Genomic DNA, 22,055 nt, shown 5'->3' with positions numbered 1-22,055 from the left:
GAGATGAAGAAGACAGTCCCTTGTGGAGGGTGCCTAAAGCACCTACCCTCATTCCATTTGAGACACAATCCTGCTGGTGCCTGTTAAGTCAGCCGATGAGAGCACTGGGTCTTTAATGTGAAACAATGAAAAAGTCTACAACTTATTTCCGTTCAAAAACCAATGGCATGTTTGAGAAGTCTACAAACATCAGAGTGTGAGAGTGTCTGAGTGTGAGTGTGTGTGAGTGTGGATGAGTGTTGTGAATGTGTGTGATTGTGTGAGTGGTGTGACTGTGAATGTTAGCATGTGAGTGTGAATGATTGTGACTGTGTATGACTGTGTGAGTGGTGTGCATGTGATTGTATGAATGTGTATGTGAGTGTGAGTGGTGTGTGTGTAAGTGGCGTGTGTGAGTATGTGGATATATTTGAGTGTATGAGTGTGAGTGGTGGACCTGTATGCAAGTGTGATAGTGTATGAGTGTGTGAGTATGACTATGTGAGTGTGAGTGGTGTGTGTGTATGCTAGTGTGATAGTGTATGAGTGTGTTTGTATGTCTATGTGAGTGTGAGTCGTGTGTATATGTGAGTGTGAGACTGTGAGTCTGGTGTGTATGTGAGTGTGTGATTGTGAGTGTGAGTAAGTATGTCTGTGAATTGGGTGTGAGTGGTGTGTGTGTGAATGTATATGAGTGTGGGTGTGTGTGTGTCTAAATGAATGTGTGAATGTGTGAGTGGTGTGTATGTCAGTGTGTGTGTGTGAATGTATGTGAGTGTTAGTGTGAATATGTTCGTTAATTTAGGAAGGCCACACGCAGAGCGTAGAGCACTGCCAGCCACCTCTTCAGCGGGTGGAAAATTTCTGACAGCCAGGCAAGGTCTGCAGGCCCCATCATCTCTCTGTTTGGGGTCTGCAAGGATCTGGAGAGAACCCCGCTGGAGGAGCTGGGCTCCCGGAGGCACTGGCAGCAGACCTCCATGTCTGCTCACCTCTTATTTGGGAATGTGGGAAATCACCCCCATTTCATCTTTTCTCTGTCAGTAGAGAACTTTAGTCTTCTTATTTGCTCAGTTACTATTTTTCCCACCATGGGAATATCTAAATCATCCTTCCTTTCCTATATCTCTGCTCTATTGTCTTGCCGGTCATCCACAGTCCAGCCCTGATGTTGGATGCAATTGCTTCACATGAATTAAGGAGCCGTGAGTGACTTTGAAAACCTAGCCTGTGGCTTTCCATGGGAGAACTGAAGGAAGACTTCAGAGACCACGTAGTTTAAGTCCTTTATTTGCAAATGAGGACCCTGAGACAGTTTACGTAAGGCCACCTGGTATTAGAGCCAGAAGCTTTGGATGATCTGGTTCCCCCTTCAGAGGTGACTCTGCAGGAACGCGCAGACTGAAGGCATAAGAAGCCCGTAGAAAGCGGTTAAAACACGCCGTGTTTCTTCCCCTGTGATTAGTCGGCTTGAAATGTGTAGGGGGCATCTTCCACCTGTGCTGGGGCTGGGAATGGAGCAGTGACCGTGAGTTCCGTGGCACCTGCTGGGTTTTGTAGTCCGTTGGGGAGCATAGGCTGTAAGTGAATACTTACCAGCGTATTGAGGGCTCAGAAGAGAAAGCAGAATGTTAGCGGAGCACCTAATAGGACACAACTGAAATATTCCAGGCCCCTTGTCTCATGTTTGGCGGAAGTCTCCTGTTTCCAGTGGAGCTGTGTGTGTGGTTCACTTTCCAGGAGGATGCACCGTCCCCCAGGTGGTGTGCTGGGAGATTGGAAGTTTTCCACTACATGGCCTCTGGGCCAGTGCTATTAGCCCCACTGGGGAGAAGAAGAAACCGAGGGTAAGACACTGAGGACTTGTTTGAGGTCACACAGGAACGGAGGTGAAGAAAGAGTCATGGGTGGGGCGTGAGGGGCTGCTCACCGTGGCCGGAGTGGGGAGTTTCAAGTAGAGAGTGCCGGGACCGTGCTATTTATTTCTGGAGCCCGAGGCCACCTCCCCTTAGGAGATGATGGGCAGGGCCAGGCTGAGGCAGAATTGTGGGGTAGGTGACGGCTGCCCGCAGAAGTCTTAAACTCCCTGTGCAACACCTCCAGTGCCTTTAATGCCACTGCTTTCTCTTGGAATACGGTGTCATCAAGCTCCCTCCCCTGACAAATTCACTCCTCACTTCCTTCCCTCTCGACAAGCGGTTCCTTCCTCCCAGGAGAACAGCCCTCCCTAGAGGGGGCCATCTCAGGTCCTTGGGCGATGTGGGATGAGGAGGCTCTCCCCTTTCCGAGAAGCCCCGGAGTTGGCCGGGGCAACCAGGCGCTAACTCCACCCATGCGGCCTTGGGCTCAGGTAAACTTTGAGGGCTGTTTCTAACATGGAACAGGGCTTTTAGCGAGCATATGATGGGGGGGATTTGCATCTTGGAAAGGAACTAACACAAGATACAAAGAAGCAAACGTCTCACCTTATCTCTTTTCCAGAGCCTCCTCAAGGCACCCACTTTCCTGTCTTTCCTTCATGATTATTCTTGACTGGTGACATTTATTCCTGACTGGTGACATTTATTGAACACCCGGTGCATGCTACCGACAATGCTTTTTTTTTTTGTATCAGAATTATCCCTGGAAAAAATATAGAGGAGAGGTTAGTGGCATTTTTATTGTCCAGCCGTACGTGGTACAGCACTGGAGAAAGGTAGTCAATACGTGGGAAGAGCCTCCTGTGAACTCGTACTTATTTCACAAAGGAAAGAGGCTAAAATTCTGCCTTTTCTGAACAGCTGTCTCCATAGAGCTCGGTTCTGTTCTGGTTAAGTTAGTTAAGATGGTTAGTTTAGAGGGTACTTGGTGATAATGGGGCTAAGCCTTCTTTGTTTGTATTTTGTAATTACCTTTTTTTCTTTTTGTTGAGATGGAGTCTTGCTCTGTCACCCAGGCTGGAGTGCAATGGTGCGATCTTCTGCCTCTCGAGTTCAAGCGATTCTCCTGCCTCAGCCCCCCCAGTAGCTGGGACTACAGGCGTGCACCACCACACCCAGCTAATTTTTGTATTTTTAGTAGAGACAGGGTTTCACCATGTTGGGCAGGCTGGTCTCGAACTCCTGACCCCAAGTGATCCACCTGTCTTGGTCTCCCAAAATGCTGGGATTACAGGCATGAGCCACGGTGCCCTGCCACGTTACTTTTATTGATATAAAATTTATATAACATAAAATCCGCAGTGTACGGTTTTATACTTTTCACATTTGTAAGTGTGCATCAAGGTGGTTTTAGTGTATTCACAATGCTGCGCAACCCTCACACTCTCATTCTTGAAGATTTCTAGCCTTCCCCAAAGAAACTCCACACTGTTGGCAGTCACTCCCAAACTTCCTCCTCCTAGTCTCTGGCCACCACTAATGTACTTCTATGGATTTGCCTATTCTTGCCACTTTATATAAATGTAATCATATAATATATGGTCTTTTATGTCTGGCTGCTTTCACTTAGAATAATTTTTTCAAGATTCATCTGTGTTTCAGCATGGAGGAGTACTTTGTTTCTTTTTATTCCATTGTATGTATACACTACATTTTATTTATTCATTCAGCAGTCAGTGGACATCTGGTTGTTTCTACTTTTTGCCTATGATGAATAATGCTGCTGTGGCCATCCCTGTACAAGTTCTTGTGTGAAGATGTGTTTTCAGTTCTCTTGGGTATATACCTAGGAGTAGAATTGCTGGGTCATATGGTAAATCTATGTTTAGCATTTTGAGAAAATGCCAAGATTTTTCTCACAATGATTGCACTATTTTATATTCATACCAGCGATGTATGGGGATTCTGATAACTTTCTTGCCATCACTTGTTAATTTAGCTTTTTTCTTTTTTTTTTAAATTATAGCCATCCTAGTGATGTGAAATGGAAACTTACTGTGATTTTGATTTCCATTTCCCTAGTGACTAATGATGCAGAGCATCTTTTCACGTGCTCATTGGAATCTGTACATCTTCTTTGGGGAAATGTTTATTTAAATCCTTTGCCCAGTTTACAGTTGGATTGCTTGTCTTTATCGCTGAGTTGTTCTTTATACATTCTGGAGACTGGACCCTTATCAGATATATGATTTGCATATATTTTCTCCCATTCTGTGGGTTGTCTTTTAACGTCTTGTCTGTCCTTAGATCATTGTTTTGAGCTTCTCGAAGGTCACTAAATGCCACACACCTATGGCCACAGACTCGAGATGGCCTCTGGCACAAACATTAGTTATAAAGGGGCTGAGTGAGGAAGTGCAGGTGGATCTTGGAGATGCACTCAGAATTCCTCATTTGAATGCTTTGTAGAATGCCAAATAGCATTTCAAGTAAGAAAAAAAAATAGATACCTAAAAAAAGACAGGAAGAATAATTTTGGGAAAACAGTCCAGATCTTGGAAATTGCAGCCAGGGAGTTGTTTGCTGAAGCACGTCTTGCTTGAAGCACAAGACAGGGACCCCATCCACTAGAACCTGCATTTTCTCAGGGAGGTTGCAAGAGGATGGAAATAACTAATGTATCATTTAACACGGTTACTAATTAGTAATGACTGTCACTACTTGTTTAGTGGTCCTTTTGCATACATTATTTCCACTACCCCCAAAACATAAATAAGCCTTGTTATTATGCATGAGATGTGGAAACTGAGGCCTAAAGGGCTTGTCTTAGTCCATTTGTGTTGTTATAAAGGAATACCTGAGGCCAGATAATTTATAAAGCAAAGAAGACTGGTTCGTGTTTCTGCAGACAAGAAGCATGGTGTCAACATTTGCTTCTGATGAGGGTCTCAGGAATCTCCCACTCATCGTGGAAGGTGAAGGGGAGCCTGTGTGTGTAAAAATCATGTGGTGAGAGAGGAAGCAAGAGTGGTGGGGAGTGGCCAGGCTCTTTTAACAACCAGTTCATGCAGGAATGAATAGAGCAAGAACTCAATCACCCCTAAGGGAGGGCATTCATCTATTCATGAGGGATCCACCTCCATGACCCAATCACCTCCCATTAGGCCCCGCCTCCAACCTTGAGGATGAAATTTCATCATGAGGTTTGGTGACAAACATCCAAAAGAAAGCAGGGGCCCACAGCCTGCCAGTGGTCACACAGTTTAACAGTGACTGAGACAGAATCCAAACTCAGATCCTAGGACTCCAAAGCCGGTGTGCTCCAAGGGCACCACACTCCACTTCTACCAGCTCAGCGATGCCCATAGGGTCTTAGGGAAGGAGGCTCTCAGTGAGGCTGGGGCAGTTATGGAGATGGGAGAAAAGGAGAGCAAGAGAATGTGGCCATTCTCGGGGAAATAACAGATAGCAAAAGCAAAGGAACAGAGGGCTGAGTTCACATTCTCAAGGGAGGAGAAATAAGCTTATTTTGCATTTTTAAATTGCATCTTTGAAATCATTACATGGAGATTGGTGCAGTACTGAGGGGCAAGCAGCCACAAGGCTCAGAGGTAGATACCATGAGTAGATGGCATAGATTACAGGGCAGACACTGAGACGTGAAAAATCAAGATGAGAAAATTAAAGGCCAGTGTGAATAAGGCATCTGACTGGCATGTGATACTGTATAGATACTTCAGAAAGATCCCATGTTCCAGCTCCATCTTAGCAAGGTAGGGCAGCTTGGTGCAATTAATAGACGCTATTAGATTCTGTTCGTTAGCATCTAACAGTTTGAGTCATACATCTGGGACATAAACAAGAAAAAAGCTGGTATGTTTTCGCAGTGTGCCCCTGCTCAGTTTCCCCAAGAGTAAACTTGAGGACCCTGACCCATTTCAGCTACCCTGCAAATGCAAGGCTCACCAAGCCTATGCTACACAGACCATTTTATTTTATTTTGTATTTGTTTCTTTAAATTTTATTTTAAGTTCCTGGGTACATGTACAGGATGTGCAGGTTTGTTACACAGGTAAATGTGTGCCATGGTGGTTTGCTGCATGGATCAACCCATCACCCAGGTATTAAGCGCCGCATCCATCTGCTCTTCTTCCTGATGCTCTCCCTCCCCCAACTCCCGACAGGCCCCAGTGTGTGTTGTTTCCCCTGATGCGTTCATGCTACACAGATCTTGAGGGTTGAACAGGACGTGCTCAGGCCTGCACTCTCAGCTCTATACTCTGTGTCATCCCTGATGAGAACACTTCTCCCAGCTGAGTTCAGGACCACTTGAATCAAGGCCCTGCATACCATTTGGGCCTGTTCTGTGATCATTCAAGAAATGACCAGCTGAAAGCTTGCTTCTTTGGTTAGGTAGTTTGGGTACAGGAAAAGTGCCTGTGTGTATAAGGTCTAAAGTAGGGAAAATACTAAAAAGACAAGGTAGGGAGAGACAGAGAGAGAGAAGGTCTGGATCTGAGTCTTAAATCCACCCTTTACCAGCTCTAGGATTTTTTTTTTTTTTACCAATTGCCCTGTGCCACAGTTTCTTGCCCTGTAAAATGACCCTTACTCTACATACCTTCTATATTCATTATAAGGGACCTTTGAAAACAAGATGTTGAAAGAATTTTCACAAACTGTAACATGCAATAAGCTGTTGGTTATGCCATTCGTTCATCCACACACTCCTAAATGGTGAGGCCCTCGTCAGCTCTGGGAACTCACTGGGATGCAAAACACTGGGATTCTTGCCCACAGGGAGCTGACCATGTAGATGAAATGCATACATTAAGTAGTCACACAAATAAAAATAGAATGATTTAACATGATACATGCTATTAAACAGGGTCAGACGAATGTCCATGAAGCATTTCAGGGAAATATGTGGCTTCAAAGAGAGAATTGTAAGAGCTGTGCGTCTCATTCCTCTGGAAGTGTTAGAATAGCCAAGATTATTTAAAACTCAAAGGTCATAGGGGGCTGATATGGTTTAGATGTTTGTCCCTTCCAAATATCATGTTAAAATGTAATTCCCAGTGTTGGAGGTGGGGCCTGGGGGGAGGCGTTTGGGTCCTGGAGGCGGATCCCTCATGAATGGCTTAGTGATGTTCTTGCAGTAATGAGTGAGTTCTTGCTCAGTTAGCTTCTGCAAGATCTGGTTGTTTAAAAGTGTGTGGCAGCTGGGCGCGGTGGCTCACACCTACAATCCCAGCACTTTGGGAGGCCAAGGTGGGTGGATCACTTGAGGTCAGGAGTAGGAAACCAGCCTGGCGAACATGGTGAAACCCTGTCTCTACAAAATTACAAAAAAAAAAAAAAAAAAAAAATTTGGCTCAGCATGGTGTCGCACGCCTGTAATTCCAGCTACTCGAGAGGCTGAGGCAGCCGAATCACTTGAACCTGGAAGTGGAGGTTCCAGTGAGCTGGGGTCATGTCATTGCACTCCAGTATGGACAACAAAAGCAAAAATCTGTCTCAAAAAAAAAAAACAAAACGTAAGATTTGTAGAGACGGGGTGTCACCATGTTTCCCAAGCTGGCCTTAAACTCCTGGTCTCAAGTGATCCTCTTGCTTTGACCACCTAAAGTGCTGGGATTACATTACACAGAAGCAGTTTTTAAGGCATGTTAAAATAAAACCCTGTTACAGAAAGCAACAGATTAATATGTCAATTTAATTTATTTTCAAAGTGGGGCTGTTCAATTGGTAATGTCATGATGTTAAAGCAAATTTTCCAATTGTATTAGTTGATAGTCTTATGCCTTTTGAGACATGTGAGCTGAAGAGTATATGTTCTAGGAGGACAGGCTCCTAAATTCTTTTAGTTTCTTTTACCATTTGCAAAAGGCAGATAATCATAGGCGCCAGGACAGATTGTTGGGAATTTAGAAATAATGATAATAAAGATTCTTGGACACAGAAGGCACTCAATAAATGCCAACAGTGCCTAGCAAAGTACCTTGATTGTAGTAGGCATTCGATAAAATTGTTCCTGGCCTATTTGAGCCCTAAGTGCTTGGGCAATGAAGAAATCAAGAAGAACCAGGTTTCATACCAGAATTGTTGCCTAAGGGGCAGAAACATGCCAGCTATCATCATTGTTATTGTTACTGGCAATAATCATTTCTGCTGTGCTTTAAGTGTACTGCCCAATAAACCAAATTAAACTCAAACTAATAACGCCTTCTTGGGAACATAATCTCTCATGTCTTGACATTGCTGATGGTCACGCATGAAACAGTTCCATAATAACAAGCACTTTACGGGCATCTATCTTATGAAGTAGAACATTAATTTGTATTGTTTATAAGAGCACTTAGGTTAGAGGAAGACAGATTATATTGAATCATGGCCAGCCCATTGCTCACCCTTGTCTGTGGTTGAGAGCTGAGCTTAACTAAACAGCATCTCCTTCCAGGCACAAAAAAGGAACATTGAGTTTCCCTTGATTTGTTTTTAGGGAGGAGGCTGAAATCGTTGCTAGCATTTTTTCTTTTTTTTTTAGTTCCAGTCAAGGAATGTTATTAGGCTCTTCTAAAATAAAATAGCTATACTTTTGTTAGAAAGTAAACAGGAAGCCACTAATCAAAGTGAAAAACTGGGCTTACCAGATCACGTTGGTCTTTAACAATTTGAGCCTCAGTTATTTTTTTTCTCTCTCTACGTTAGCAAAAGTAATATTTCTTGCCTGTATTACAAGGTAATGCTGAGTAGAAGATTAAAAAATGTATGTGTGTGTGTGTGTGTTTGTAGTTTCTAATTTGTAAAATTCACATCAATATTGTGATGACTATCACTATTCCCGGATTTCCTAGCCCATGATTCCTTTCAGCTCACGCAGCAGAGAATTAGACTGAATAACGTTTCATATGTTCACTCTTGGACAGTATGAAAAAGGACAGTGGCTACTTTTTTTTTTTCTATTTCCGCAATTCCCCAGGAGCTTGAGGAATGTCCTGAATTATAGATTAAGATTTTTCTAGAAAATGTGTGTTCAGGAGAGAACATCATTGAATGACCACCTGTGGAATTCCATTCAATGATATTTAGCAAGTCCAGGGGATTTTCCTGGTCTCTTTTGGTTCAGAAGTTGTGGTCTGCCTTGGGAAGCACTGGGCAGCTTAAAGTGTGAACTTTAGCCAATAAACTTCCCAGGACCTGGGTGGGAGAGAAAAGATGCAAGAACTAGAATGAATCAATCATTTAACCTTATGTCGTTAGTTTCCTCATGTATAAAATGAGCTCTAAGGTTCATTCAGCTCTAAACTTTCATGCTCTGGTGACTCTGTCATGTTTGACTCTAGTTAGAGAAACTACTACACAACTTACTAGGATTGCAATAGTCCCGATTCCTGTAAAAGCCACATGTATATTAGAATGTTTTCAAATGGAAGTAAAGAAAACCTTCCAAAAGTGGCTTAAACAATGAGGACATTTATTTTCCTACATGACTTGAAGTCCAGGCAGACAGTTCTCAGGTTGGTTCAGTGGCTTGTGGATGTGTTCAAGGACTGAGGCTCGTCCCATCTTTCTGGGATATGATCTCTGGTGTTATGGCTCAGACTTTCTTGGTTTCATGGCTCAGACTTTCTTGGTGTCGTGACTCAGACTTTCTTGGTGTCATGGCTTGGACCTTAGGCTCATGCCCTCATACTTGCAATTGACTACTCCTGACCTCACATATAGATGTGACTTTTATCAACCCAAGAAGAAATGGAGCATTTCATCTATTACACTTTTTATTAAGGAATTCAACCTTTCTTAGAAGTCCTGCTGATATGGTTTGAATCTGTGTCCCCACCCAAATCTTATGTTAATTGTAATCCCCAATGCAGGAGGGGCCGGGTGGGAGACAATTGGATCATGGGAGTGGATTTCCCCCTTTGGTGCTGTTCTCCTGATAGAGTTCTCATGATATGTGGTTGTTTAAAAGTGTGGAGGACCTCCCCCATCTTTCTTACTCCTGTTGCAGCCACGTAAGACGTGCATGCTTCCCCTTCACCTTCTGCCGTGATTGTAAATTTCCTGAGGCCTTCTCAGCAATGCTTCCTGTACAGCCTGTGGAACTGTGAGCCAATTAAACCTCTTTCCTCTATAAATTACCCAGTTTCAAGTATTTTTTATTGCAGTGCAAGAATGGGCTAATACACCCCCAAACTCTCAGCAGACTTCCTCTCTTGTTCATTGGCTAGGATTGGGTTGCATCACATGCCCATGCTCTAGCTGCAACAGAAGCATGGAAGGAGCCTTGGAAAGTATCTAATGTTTTCAGCTCTTCTGGGAGGAGGTAAATTCTACAAGAAAGGGAGCTGGAAGTGGGGTGTGTACAGCTACAGAGTAGGAAATAAAAAATATTGTGTCACAAGCTAGGAAATATCCAGCTTTACGTGTGGGTAGTAGAAGATAAATGTATTTATAGTTGTCAGCATTAGAATACTCAATTTCATCTGTAGAATGACCAAATTGAAATAGATAATCCTCGGTCTTACAGACCTAATGGAAGAAGCAGATCCATGTGCCTAAAGAATGCAAAATGAGCTATTCATAGACCATGGGCCTATTTTTGCCTTTCTTGACAACTTTAATTATTTTTTTAAACTAAGGGCTCCTTCATTCTTTCAGAGTCCCCAGTACTTCAGTGAATGATAGTGTTCTTGAGTTTCTATGAGCACATTAGAATTTTACACCTTCGAGGTTAACAGAGCCTGTTTTTATGTGCTGATGGCTATAATCAAAGCACAGGATTACTTAAACTAACAAGCGAGGATCCATCCCAATAGAAATGTAAACAGAACTTTAATCCATCATTTTGCTAATGGTCCTTTCCTGGTACATTCATCAGCCTCCGTTCCAGCTTTTGGCCTAATACATACACTGTGTTGTTTTATGACCTCTCCTCTGACTGTTAATATAGGGAAGGAGGTATTATGGCTCCCATTACGCAGAGACATAATGGAATGAGGGACTTGCTGGAGATTGCATTTTCTATCATTGCGTACGTCTTCTAACTGGACGAACGCCAGTTTTCCCTCCCGGTCTCGGCCCAAGTCCTTCCTTTGGCATTCCCAGTTTCCTTTTGTATTCAGAATGAATCTCATGTTCACATGGATATGCTTAGAGGTGGCAAACTAGCATCTTCCAAGTGGGTGTCCTTGATGTCAACAGAAGAGAAACAGACCAAATGGCCTGGCCTGGCCCTTTGCCCGCACTGCTTTGTAGCCAAGATAGAAACTAAAGCCCATTGGCTTCATCTGGACACTAATCCAGATAAACATATAAGCACATGTATTTGTCCACGGGTGCTATTTGTCCTGAAGCACAGTGAGGTTTAGTCTAACACTTAATTTCATGTTTTGATGTTTCTTTCTCTGCAATCTGATACTGTTGTAAGCATGAATATACTAGTGTGCTAGGGCTACCATAACAAAGTAGCATAGACTGGGAGGTTTAAACAACAAGAATGTATTTTCTCATCATTCTGGAGGCTTGGCAGACCAAGATCAAGACGTTGGCAGGGTTGGTTCCTTCTGAGGCCTCTGTCCTTGGCTTGCAAATGGTGCCTTCTCTTTGTGTCTTCACGTTGTCTTTCCTTGGTATGTGTCTGTGTCCCAATCTCCTCTTCTTATATAGACACAAGTCAGATCGGATGAAGGCCCAGCCTAATGACCTCATTGGAATTTAATTACTTTTGTAAATTCAGAGTGAATGGGGCTCAGGAGTATAACATGTGAATTTTAGGGGATGTAATTCAGCCCATAACGATAAAGTTGGTGGTTTACCCAGATGACTACAAGTTGGGGACACTTCTGAAAGGACAGATGGACTACATGAGCTATGTGGCACAGTCAGATGTCGAGAAACTTTGCTATGCCTCCGAAGTCAATGCCCACGGCTGCCACATTCTTGGAAATAAAGATAGCTTTAATAAACATACATTTGACATGGAGTTGTAAACAGCGGAAATGTGATAGATTTACATGGCCAGAGTTTCAGGATTTCAGAGATTTGGGACCTCTTACGTATATACTCTCTTAAATGGCAGCTCCAACTGGTAGCAGCTCTGAAGAGCAGTGGCTATATACTAGAGAAAACGAGAAGGAAGACACATGTAGGAGCTGCTACTGTGTGATAGGAACTTTAAGCACCGGGGACTTGCTAATGATTTCCCTGAGAGGCAGGCAGTGTCCAGGTCCCTAATTCTGTGGACTCTGTGAAACAGACTAGAGGCAAGCACACAAAGTAAAGGCAAAAAGAGAAAGGAAAGCAAAGAATGGAAACTGCTGAACTCTGCATTACAGAACAGAATGAAACGTCGCCCAACATTTCACGAGGTTAGCCATCATCTTTCTTTACAAATTATCCAGTTCCATTTGTTTGGGGCGTTTTCTTCCTTAACTCCCATGGAAAAATAAATACATCATTTTTTTTTTGAACTGTGGGTGGAATGAACTCTTTAGAAATTGATATGGGCATCCTCTTGGCTAGATTCCTGCCACTCAACCAAGTAAAGGAACTCACGCGGCTGCAGGACTAAGCTCCTCCCACGTCTGCCGCTGTGGTTGGATGTGCAGGCTGAGAGCGTCGTCTTGGATCCTAGCACCGTGCCTAGCACACAGTAGGTGTTCAGCACATGCCTGCTAGACTGACATGTCAGATAGTGTTTCAGTTTACCCAGTAGTCATGAGTGTCAGAATAGCTGGCTGTCGGCTGGAGCTCGGAGTACATTCCAGGGTAAGTATTAATGTTTCAGCGCTGCTGCGTGCAAATCATACTGTTCTGTATTCCCTCTTCCCACCACAAAATGTGTTTATGTGGATTAAATAGGGTTATTAGGGGTAGCAGGGATAATCAAACCCAAGTTCTACCATACAGTCACTTTTGCCCGGTGAGCTTAATTTAGACACATAGAGGTCAAATTACAAATGGCTGAGCTCACAGAAGCTTCAGTTTCTGGTTCTAGCCACAGGGGGAGAAAGCAGAGCTGGAGACATTCCCAGTTTCTAGGTTCTCATACAAAAACCAACTGGCTGCCACAGCACAGTCACCGAAGAGGGAAGAAGACAAGCAGAGGTCAGAGTTCAAACTCAATTCCGGGAATTTTGTCTTGAGATTGTTTGCCTTTTTTTAATTTTCAGAATTGAGATTCTTCCTGCCTGGGTCTATTACAATTGACTTTAAACTGGAGGAGGTTAAAAAAAGTTTCATAGAGTGAGCAAAAAAACAATGCATCTATTTACGGGCCAAGCTACTCTCCCCTCCCCCATGCAGGCACAGGCAGGCAGGGAACGATTTTTCTGGGGAAAGATTTCTCTTTCTTTTTTAACGCAATGACAAACACTATTTACTAATGTTAAAAAAAAAAAAACAAAAAAACAAAAACAGAAGGAGCTATGTTCTTACCACAAAATAACAACACTGTATATCACACTAAGTGAAGGGTCCACATCTTGTAAACACAACACACTGCATTACTCCACAGTGAGTTATGATGTTTCATTGCAGGGAGCAGCGGAGTCTGAATCTATTAATGATTCATGCTTGCCTCGGAAGACCATAATGTATACTAATCAGACTCAACCGGGGGACAAGAGCACTTTAAATGCATTTGTCCAGTTAATAGTTTGACTTGATCTGATATTTCATTGGGTCACCGACCTTTTCATTGTAGGTAATGTGCAGAGGAAAATGTATGGCTGACACTCTGAAGAATCGACAGAGGACTTGCTGGTTACCAAGCAACGTGCTACCTAAGCTTTGCCTCTGCGTAATTCTGCCAATACTTCTTGCAGTTGATGAGCTCAAGTGTAGCCCTGTGAGCTTGTGAGTGCGTGTATGTGTGTGTGTGTGTGCATGTGTGTGTGTTTTGGGGAGCAGAGACACTACAGGCACAGAGTAGCTCATTCAGACTGCTTTTTATAGGCATTAAGCAATAAGCTCCCATAATAAACAGCCATGCCACAGTTAATACTCAATAAACAGTATGGTTTATAAGCAATTAGGGACCCAAATCTCAAAATAAGACAGTTCAGCAGAATGAGAGCATCCACTCTAACAAGGCTCAGTAAGATACGTGGCTTGTTAAAAGTGTCATAATTCTCCTTTAAAAAGCAATTAACAGTTTGGTATATTTTGGACTGCCAAACACAGAGTTTCTTAATCAAATGTGAACACAATCAAAGAGCCGCTTCTCAGCTTTACATAATGGACAGTCAAGTACGCAGAAAGCACAGCTGAAATTAAAGGATGAATTGATGTTCGCTCCTGTTTGTTTATCAACCTGTGAGTCCACTGAAGACATCAAGATGAGTCAGATAAATGCATTTTGTCAGGTTTTCAAAGAAAGCCAGCCAGCTACTCTATTTTGCCAAGGTCTTTGTATTTCCTAGTAACTTCGTAAGTTAAAAAAATATGTTTTCCAGCTCCTTCTTTAAATTGTAGGTAGGTGATTGGAGAAATAACACACGTTTGCTTGTTTGTCTTTCATAACCACAGACACAAACAAGCATCTAGTCCTTACTCCGTGCAGCTGCAGGAACATCACTGCCTCTTACTGGATTCGTTGCGAGGTATTTTGCAACAGGATTCCAATGCCCAGTTGCGGATTTCCTTTACCTACCATATCTGAGGCCCAGCAACCCTATTTTTAAATACACTTGCAAGTGATATAAGCTTCCAGCACTATGTACAAGGTGATGGGTTGCTGGACAGAGACCGATGTATTTCCTTCTTCAGGGACTTAGCATCCAAGACAGATTTACAAATGACTACACATTTCCTGTTAAAGCACATTGAAATGAATGCACAGTAGATCAATACTATGGGCCTTCTAAAATCACTTATTTGACTCTCTTATCTATAAATTGAGTAATTTTAAAAATTAAGAACGGAGAGAAATGTGCAGAGAGGACGAAAACTTTAATGTGTACTTAGATAGTTGGAAATGTCAAATTAAACCAAATTTAAAAATTGATCCCTCCTTCTTCTGTTCCCACCAGCTCCAGGCATTTATGATGTTGTTCTAGGAAAGTATCTGTTGAAATTCCTGCACTTTATGACATTCCCCCTTTCTATCCAGCTTAATGCGTGGGTAGTAGAATGTAAATGTATTCATATTTACCAGCATTAGAAGCCTCAATTTCATCTGTAAAATAACCAAAGTGAAACGGATAATTTCTAGTATTTTTTCTCTGGCAACCTATGATTCAGCAAATCACTGAACTCTTAAAAATTTTCATAACGTATATGGAGGTTTAGGAAAGTGAAATCAGTACAGAAAAAAATAAGTAATGTGTTCCAGAGACTTCTTTGAAAGACAAGTATAAATATTCAGACTAAAAACCAAAGTTCAAATGAGCTGAAGTTTAGAAAATCTTCTAAGCCAAACTTCTGGGACAGTGAATTAATTTTCATAGTCAGGATTGGGGGACTATTCAGAATAGGCTGAGAAAATTCTATTCTTCTTCCTACTGGGAATATTTAGAAGGTCACTACACCAACATCACACCAACCTCCATCTAGATAAGTATGAATAGTCCTCAAGCCAATGGATGTTGATATATTTTATCCACTCCACGAGCATTTAAAAGGTGTGCCGCACGTTCCGTGTCTCAGGCATTATACTCTCTGGGGTGATTCTAATCACCTCTCCCTTTATCCCCACTCTGCTGTACTCACTTTCCAATTCTGAACACGAGAGTTGGAGACCAACTCATGGATGTCTTAGCTTCCTAAGAGAGGATGCATGTAGGGTCCTAAGGACTCATTCAGGAATGCCAAAGTTCCTCTCTCCTTAGCAGAGTGTAGAGGATTAGCCAGAGTTTGAAGAAATATCTTAGTTCTTTGGAATTCAGCCCACAGAATGGAATGTGGCAGACGTGTCCTTCTTAAAACAGCTTCCTTAGGGATGTGCCTCTGTTTGCAGAATCCCACAGTTAGAAATGCATTCTTTTGACAGCGAGGTATGGCAGGGAGACTTCCACAAAGCCAAGCCATTAGCTGGTACTAAGCAAATCAAGTCCTTTTCAGTACACCAAAGTGAAGAGAGCTATCGGGATGGTTCTCTTTGACTGAATTACACGGGACCAAGGGAACTGGGTTAAATAGTATATAGGAGAAGTTAGAACGTGAAAAGGGAGGGGTCAATGCCTAATGCAAATCACACCCATTTAACAACTGCTCTGAGATGTGTCTGCTAGCCAGGGACCCCTTTTCAGAAAATGCAGAGTGGAGTTATGCAGCTTCTGGGCACTCACCTTCCTCTGCCTTCTTTCCTTCCAGCTAGTTTAGCCATAGCAGCACTGAATTCTCATTTGGGTGAATAGCAAGATTTATCGAAATGAAAAGCACAGTAAATATTGACTGTGGCAGTACGGAGGTCAATATTTACCTCAAGGGACGATAAATCCTCATATTCACTGAAACATAAAGTCAATATTTTGAGGGTGGTGTCAGATGCATCCTAAATGTGTTCCCCAGAAGTAGCTGGAAATATTTCTCTAATGAGCATAGGTGTCTCAAGCTTTGCAGTTTTCCATTTCTGTTCGTATTTTAAAGCATAGAGGGATTGAGAGGGTGGAGAAATTGCATTGCTACTTTTTTTGTTTGTTTGTTTTTGAAAAAAGACAAAGATACAGCTTCCCATCCAAAACACATCTGTCTTTTAATCGTTGTTTTTGAAAACCTTAAAAAGCATTCGTGGGCTGGGACTTTCCCCGTCTATGTGACAAATGGGGAAGATGCTGCCGCCCTTTGGCCCCTCAATTACTGCACACAGGGGAAGCAGGAAGGAAGAGCAAGGTATGGATTCATGTTTGCAACAGAGCTTTTCATTGCTCCGGCTGCCGAAGCCTATTTTATTCTCACAAGAAGTGATGTGCATTTACTTATCGATTTTCCATCCACTTCCTTTAAATGTAGCTTTCCTTCCACTGATTAATTATTAAACCATTGAATAAAAAGCACTATCGTTTGTTAAAAGAAACCTTCCCCACTAGGCCACTGTTTTGTGTAAATGGAATGTTGTCGCTCCTTTTGAGAAAGCGATGCCTCCACTCCTCCATGGACTTCAGTTCCAAGGTACCCACAGTTGCTGTTTTGTGACACAGCTCTACTCAGGGCTGTTTAAGGGGTAGGGACAAGGATCCAGCACAGACAAGAGCTGCAAGAGGCAATAGCCACATTTCTGCTCCTTGGTCCTGGGCAGAGGGGTGGCTGGCTGCCCACATTGCCCACAGAGTGGGTTTTCAGACTTTCTGGGAAGCAAAGGCTTCTTCTCTAAAATGATTCCCTTTGTGCTCACTGATGTCCTGTAACATCATATTTCAGTATCACTGATGAAGCTTTAAAAAGGAAACCCCACTGGCCACAAATTCATATTCAGTAGAAATGATTGACACTTTGTCTCTCTCCTGAGCACAGGTTTTGGTGGAGGAGAGATAAGGTGGGCACCTGCATCACCCACCTGCAGGGAAACTGGGGAGAGAAAGGTACAGGAATGACAGTGCTAGAACTCCCACCTGGGCCCCACTTGGTTCGAGGAATTATTCTGCATCCACCACTGTTTAAGAACATAGCATGGGTTATTGTGTCCATTTCACAGATTGGGGAATGCAGGCAGAGGAGGGAAGTAACCTGCCCAACCTAGGAAGGATGAGTGGGGAGGCAGGATTCAACCGAGGCCATCTGCTGGTGTCATTCCAGGCTGTGAACAGGGTTGGAGCCCAGTTGGCATCATTTTCTTTCTTCTTTTCCTTCTTGTCTTCCCCCCAAGGCCCACCCTCATGCTTTAAATCGGGTGTGTTGGTGAAGGGATTTAGACTGCTTCTCTCTTGGTTTTTGTTCATTTCAGAATGGAGTGCAGCCTGATACTCTCTTTCAAGCTTGGAGTACTTTGGATGTATCCTGGGTAGGCAAAAGCTGCAGGGAGATGCCTAGAGCTGAGTCAGGGTCCTGGTATCCTACCCACTAGGAAACTCTGCTGTGCCGGAGATTCCCCTGCCTGTTGGGTTTGGGAAGCTCTGTGGTGGGGCGTGTCAGCCTGGTATTGCTCTGTGACAAGCGTGGGAAGAAGAATGTGGATGTAGCAATTAAACAGGACCAATTCAACATGCAAGAAAACTCTACGCGCAGCTCAATTCCAAATTTCTACTTCCAGAAGAGGTCCTGTAAGATTTCCTCTCCATGCCCATTCCTCTCAAGTGGTATTTAGCTTCCCCTCCTGAGTAAGAGTCACCTCCATGTACCTTTGCAGGGGAGAAGCTGGCCCCATCCTTCCGTAATGACTTATAAGAGCAAAGCAAGGATAAACCCAGTGCCTTCTGTCAATTTACTGGGTACCAAAGGGAAAACCGTAAGCTTAGACTTTCAGATGAAGAATGGAAATATCCTTAGTGCCATGAGACTGCCACTGAGTGTTTTTCTCCCCGATTTACAAGGCTACTTAAGATGGAGATTGTCTCAGAGGAAAATTCTATGTTAAGAAACCGGTAGTGTGCAACTCCTGGACATGGTTATAATGTCCTGAGCTCTGTTTGAGGACTGGGGAGAATTTAAAGGCATTTGCTAGGACTTTCAGGGCAGGGTCTTTTCCTTTTATTTTGTGCTCCTGGGACGCTTGTGATGCTGGTTTGCTGACATGCTAGGCACACGTCACACTTTGTGAATAAAATGAAAATAGACATAGAAGCTTAAAAAGCAAGTGGCAACCCAAATATCCATTAACAGATGAATAAATAAACAAAATGTGGTATATACAGTGTAGTGGTTCCTCAAAAAATTAGAAATCGAATTACCATATAGTCCTGCAATTCCACTTCTGAATATTTACGCAAGAGAACTGGAAGCAGGGACTTGAAAAGATATTTGTTGACTCATGTTCATAGCAGCATTCACAATAGCCAATACGTGGAAGCAAGCCCAGTGTCTATTGACAGATAAATGGATAAAGGAAATTTCGTAGAGGTCTTTCACCTCCCTCGTTAGGCCTATTCCTAAGTATTGTTATTTTTATTTTGCTGCAGCTATCATAAAAGGGTTTGAGTTCTTGATTTGATTTTCAGCTTGGTCGCTGTTGGTGTATAGCAAAGCTACTGATTTGTGTATATTAATTTTGTATCCTGAAACTTTGCTGAATTCATTTATCAGTTCTAGGAGTTTTTTGGAGGAGTCTTTAGGATTTTCTAGGTATACGACCATATCATCAGTGAACAGTGACAGTTTGACTTCTTCTTTACTGATCTGGGTGCCCTTTATTTCCTTCTCCTGTCTGGTTGCTCTGGCTAGGATGGAAGTGATGAGGATAGGCATCCTTTTCATGTTCTAGTTTTCATAAGGAATGCTTTCAAATTATCCCTGTCCCATATAATGTTAGCTGTGGGTTTGTCATCGATGGCTTTATTACATTGAGGCATGTCCCTTGTATGTTGATTTTGCTGAGGGTTTTAATCATAAACGGATGCTGGATTTTGTCAAATGCCTTTTCTGTATCTATTGAGATGATCATATGATTTTTTAAATTCTGTTTATGTGATGTATCACATTTATTGACTTATGTGTGTTAAACCATCCCTGCATCCATGGTATGAAACCCACTAGATCATGGTGAATTATCTTTCTGATATGCTGTTGGATTCGGATCGCTAGTATTTTATTGATAATTTTTACATCTATGTCCATCAGGAATATTGGTCTGTAGTTTTCCTTTTTGTTATGTTCTTTCCTGGTTTTGGTATTAGTGATGCTGACTTCTTTTTTATTATACACCCTGGAATATTATTCAACCTTAATAACAAAGAAGGAAATTTTGTCACATACACAAAATGGATGCACCTTGAGGACATTATGCTAAGTGAAATAAGCCTGGTACAAAGATACAAATGCAAACTGATTCCATTCATGTGCAGTCCCTCAAGCAGTCAAAATTCTAGGGGCAGGAGGTGGGCTGCTGTGTGTCAGGTGCTGTGGGGAAAGAGAATGAAGAGTTGTTGTTTAACAGGTAGACAGTTTCAGTTTGGGAAGATGAAAAGGTTCTGGTGATCTGTTTCACAACAATGTGCATATACTCATGACTTCTGAACTGTATATTTAAAAGTGGTTACAATGGTAAATTGTGTTATGCATTTTTTACAACAATAAAAAACATTAGGCCGGGTGTGGTGGCTCACGCCTGTAATCCCAGCACTTTGGGAGGCCGAGGCGGGTGGATCACGAGGTCAGGAGATTGAGACCATCCTGGCTAACACGGTGAAACCCCGTCTCTACTAAAAATACAAAAAAATTAGCTGGGCGTGGTGGCGGGCGCCTGTAGTCCCAGCTACTCGGAGAGGCTGAGGCAGGAGAATGGCATGAACCCGGGAGGCAGAGCTTGCAGTGAGCCAAGATCGCGCCACTGCACTCCAGCCTGGGCAACAGAGTGAGACTCCATCTCAAGAAAAGATAAAATAAAATTAAAATAAAATAAAAATTAAGTTGTGAATTCGCTTCTCATTAAGAAAAGAAAATGCTATCAAAATACTCAGCACTGGAGGGAGAAGCACATAGGAGGCAGGAAGAGTATGTTTATGGAGTGGCTTCTATATTGCAGAGGTCAGGTTGGGGTAGAACTTAGAGAGCCGATAAGCTTTCTCAGCTGCAGATGCTTCCCAGATACAGAAATGAAATTGTGAGATGAATGAGCTAATTGTTTTTAAACCCATGGGATAGAAGCCTTGTGAGGTGACCTTTGGTGGGCACTTACTATTGAGTGTACTTGGCCCGTGTAAACCCTCATATAGGCACCGCCTCACTCAGCCCCCAACTTCAGGATTTCAGCATGATCATCAGGACCATTTAGAGACAGATGAGGAAATTAAGGCTCAGCGAGTGAGGTTAAGTAACTTGCCATCCAGCTGGGGACTACAGGCCCATATCCCAAACCCAAGTTGTTCATCATGATTATTTACTGCACCATTAACTGCCCCGTGAAAGGTTAACTTCGATTAATCAAACTCCTTCAGCTTGCCTGCTTGTTCAACAGCTCCAAGGCCATCTATCCTGCTCTCAGCCAATGTTCATTTCTCAAATGTTCATTTGAGAAATGTTCAAAGATAGAATAAGAGGCTTCATTGAGTGCCTCAGGAAATAAAATACACCAGGCTTCTGACATATCCCTGGCATGACTGATACCTAACAATCTTGTAATAATTAGTAATATTCCAAGTCACCTGTTGGAAGCTCTGTTCTAGAATTCCTTTACAGCACTTCACACTGAGAAGTTTACCTTCCCTAAAGCTCACCTTTGCTTCTTTCCTCAAGGCTGGGGTCATGTTTGTCTGCCATGTCTTCTGTTCCCCTCCAATTCTCTCCCTCATTATGGCAATACCTTTGAGACCAAATCTGTGAGCTTGTTTCCAAACTTCAGCTCTTCATGAAAGGTGCTTTTTGATCTGAATTCTGTGAAAGAGAATAGCATGTATATTTCCTCCTACATTGAAGCTTCTCTCCTTTGGAACAATGCTTGCCCATTTTCCTGAGTGAAAACCAAGAAGTTAGAAGTTGAGGAGTTCTACCATCTTTTAATCACTTGTTGACATTGCCTTAATTCTTTAGCAATGGGCCTATTTATTGCTGGTCAGTTTTATTCCTCAACATTTATTTTCTTAAAATATGCCTTTTTTTCTTTGTTCTTGGCATTTTTCATGAAACAATTTCTTTCTGGCCCATAGCTTCTTGGGCACTGCTCTTGGAAGTTGATGCTATGCTGTGTATTCTTAGTGGAGTGGTTATGAGTGAGCTAGTATCACTTCGTTGACATTCTGAGCAAGGACGCTGTTAGCAAAATAGATCAAGAGTTATAAACTTGGAATAGTAAAGTCAATGTAGAATGATGTTCTGATGAGTGAGGTCATCCTGTCACTACTGATAAGTTTCTCTGTGCTAGTTTTTGAGTCTGGATTTGGAGAGCATCTGTGTTCTCCAGCTGCCTAACTGAACAGTCCCAGCAACAAACTTAACCAGTTCTGGCGAGCTGTGACTTTGGCTTGGTCACTGCACTGGTCAACGAAGTCCTTGGCTGGGAATCGAGAAATCTGATGGTAAGATGATAACGCAATGCAGTCATTAGTGTTCATATGTGAATGGGTGAAGCGTTACAAAATCAGACTATACACCTTAGTGTATTTTAGAAAGTAATCACAGTGC

The 22,055-nt window shown here is 42.6% G+C and overlaps 1 protein-coding gene and 1 long non-coding RNA gene across 2 annotated transcripts in view; one reads left to right on the top strand and one right to left on the bottom strand.

The window, feature by feature from the left end:
* Positions 1-22,055, top strand: part of LOC107976907 (endogenous retrovirus group K member 16 Rec protein) — a 289,370-nt gene that overhangs the window by 20,816 nt on the left and 246,499 nt on the right. The gene's annotated exons all lie outside the window — the stretch shown is intronic.
* On the bottom strand, positions 1,253-2,633 carry LOC129136245 (uncharacterized). Its single transcript, XR_008537669.1, has 3 exons — positions 2,445-2,633; positions 1,576-1,803; positions 1,253-1,487 (listed from the first exon to the last, which is right to left on the bottom strand). It is a non-coding gene; the product is annotated as an uncharacterized LOC129136245 (long non-coding RNA).

Source organism: Pan troglodytes, chromosome 8 (genome assembly GCF_028858775.2).
Source record: "Pan troglodytes isolate AG18354 chromosome 8, NHGRI_mPanTro3-v2.0_pri, whole genome shotgun sequence".
Classification (NCBI taxonomy): Eukaryota; Metazoa; Chordata; class Mammalia; order Primates; family Hominidae; genus Pan; species Pan troglodytes.
Note: the sequence above shows the minus strand (reverse complement) of the source record. Positions and strands in the feature narration are given on the sequence as shown.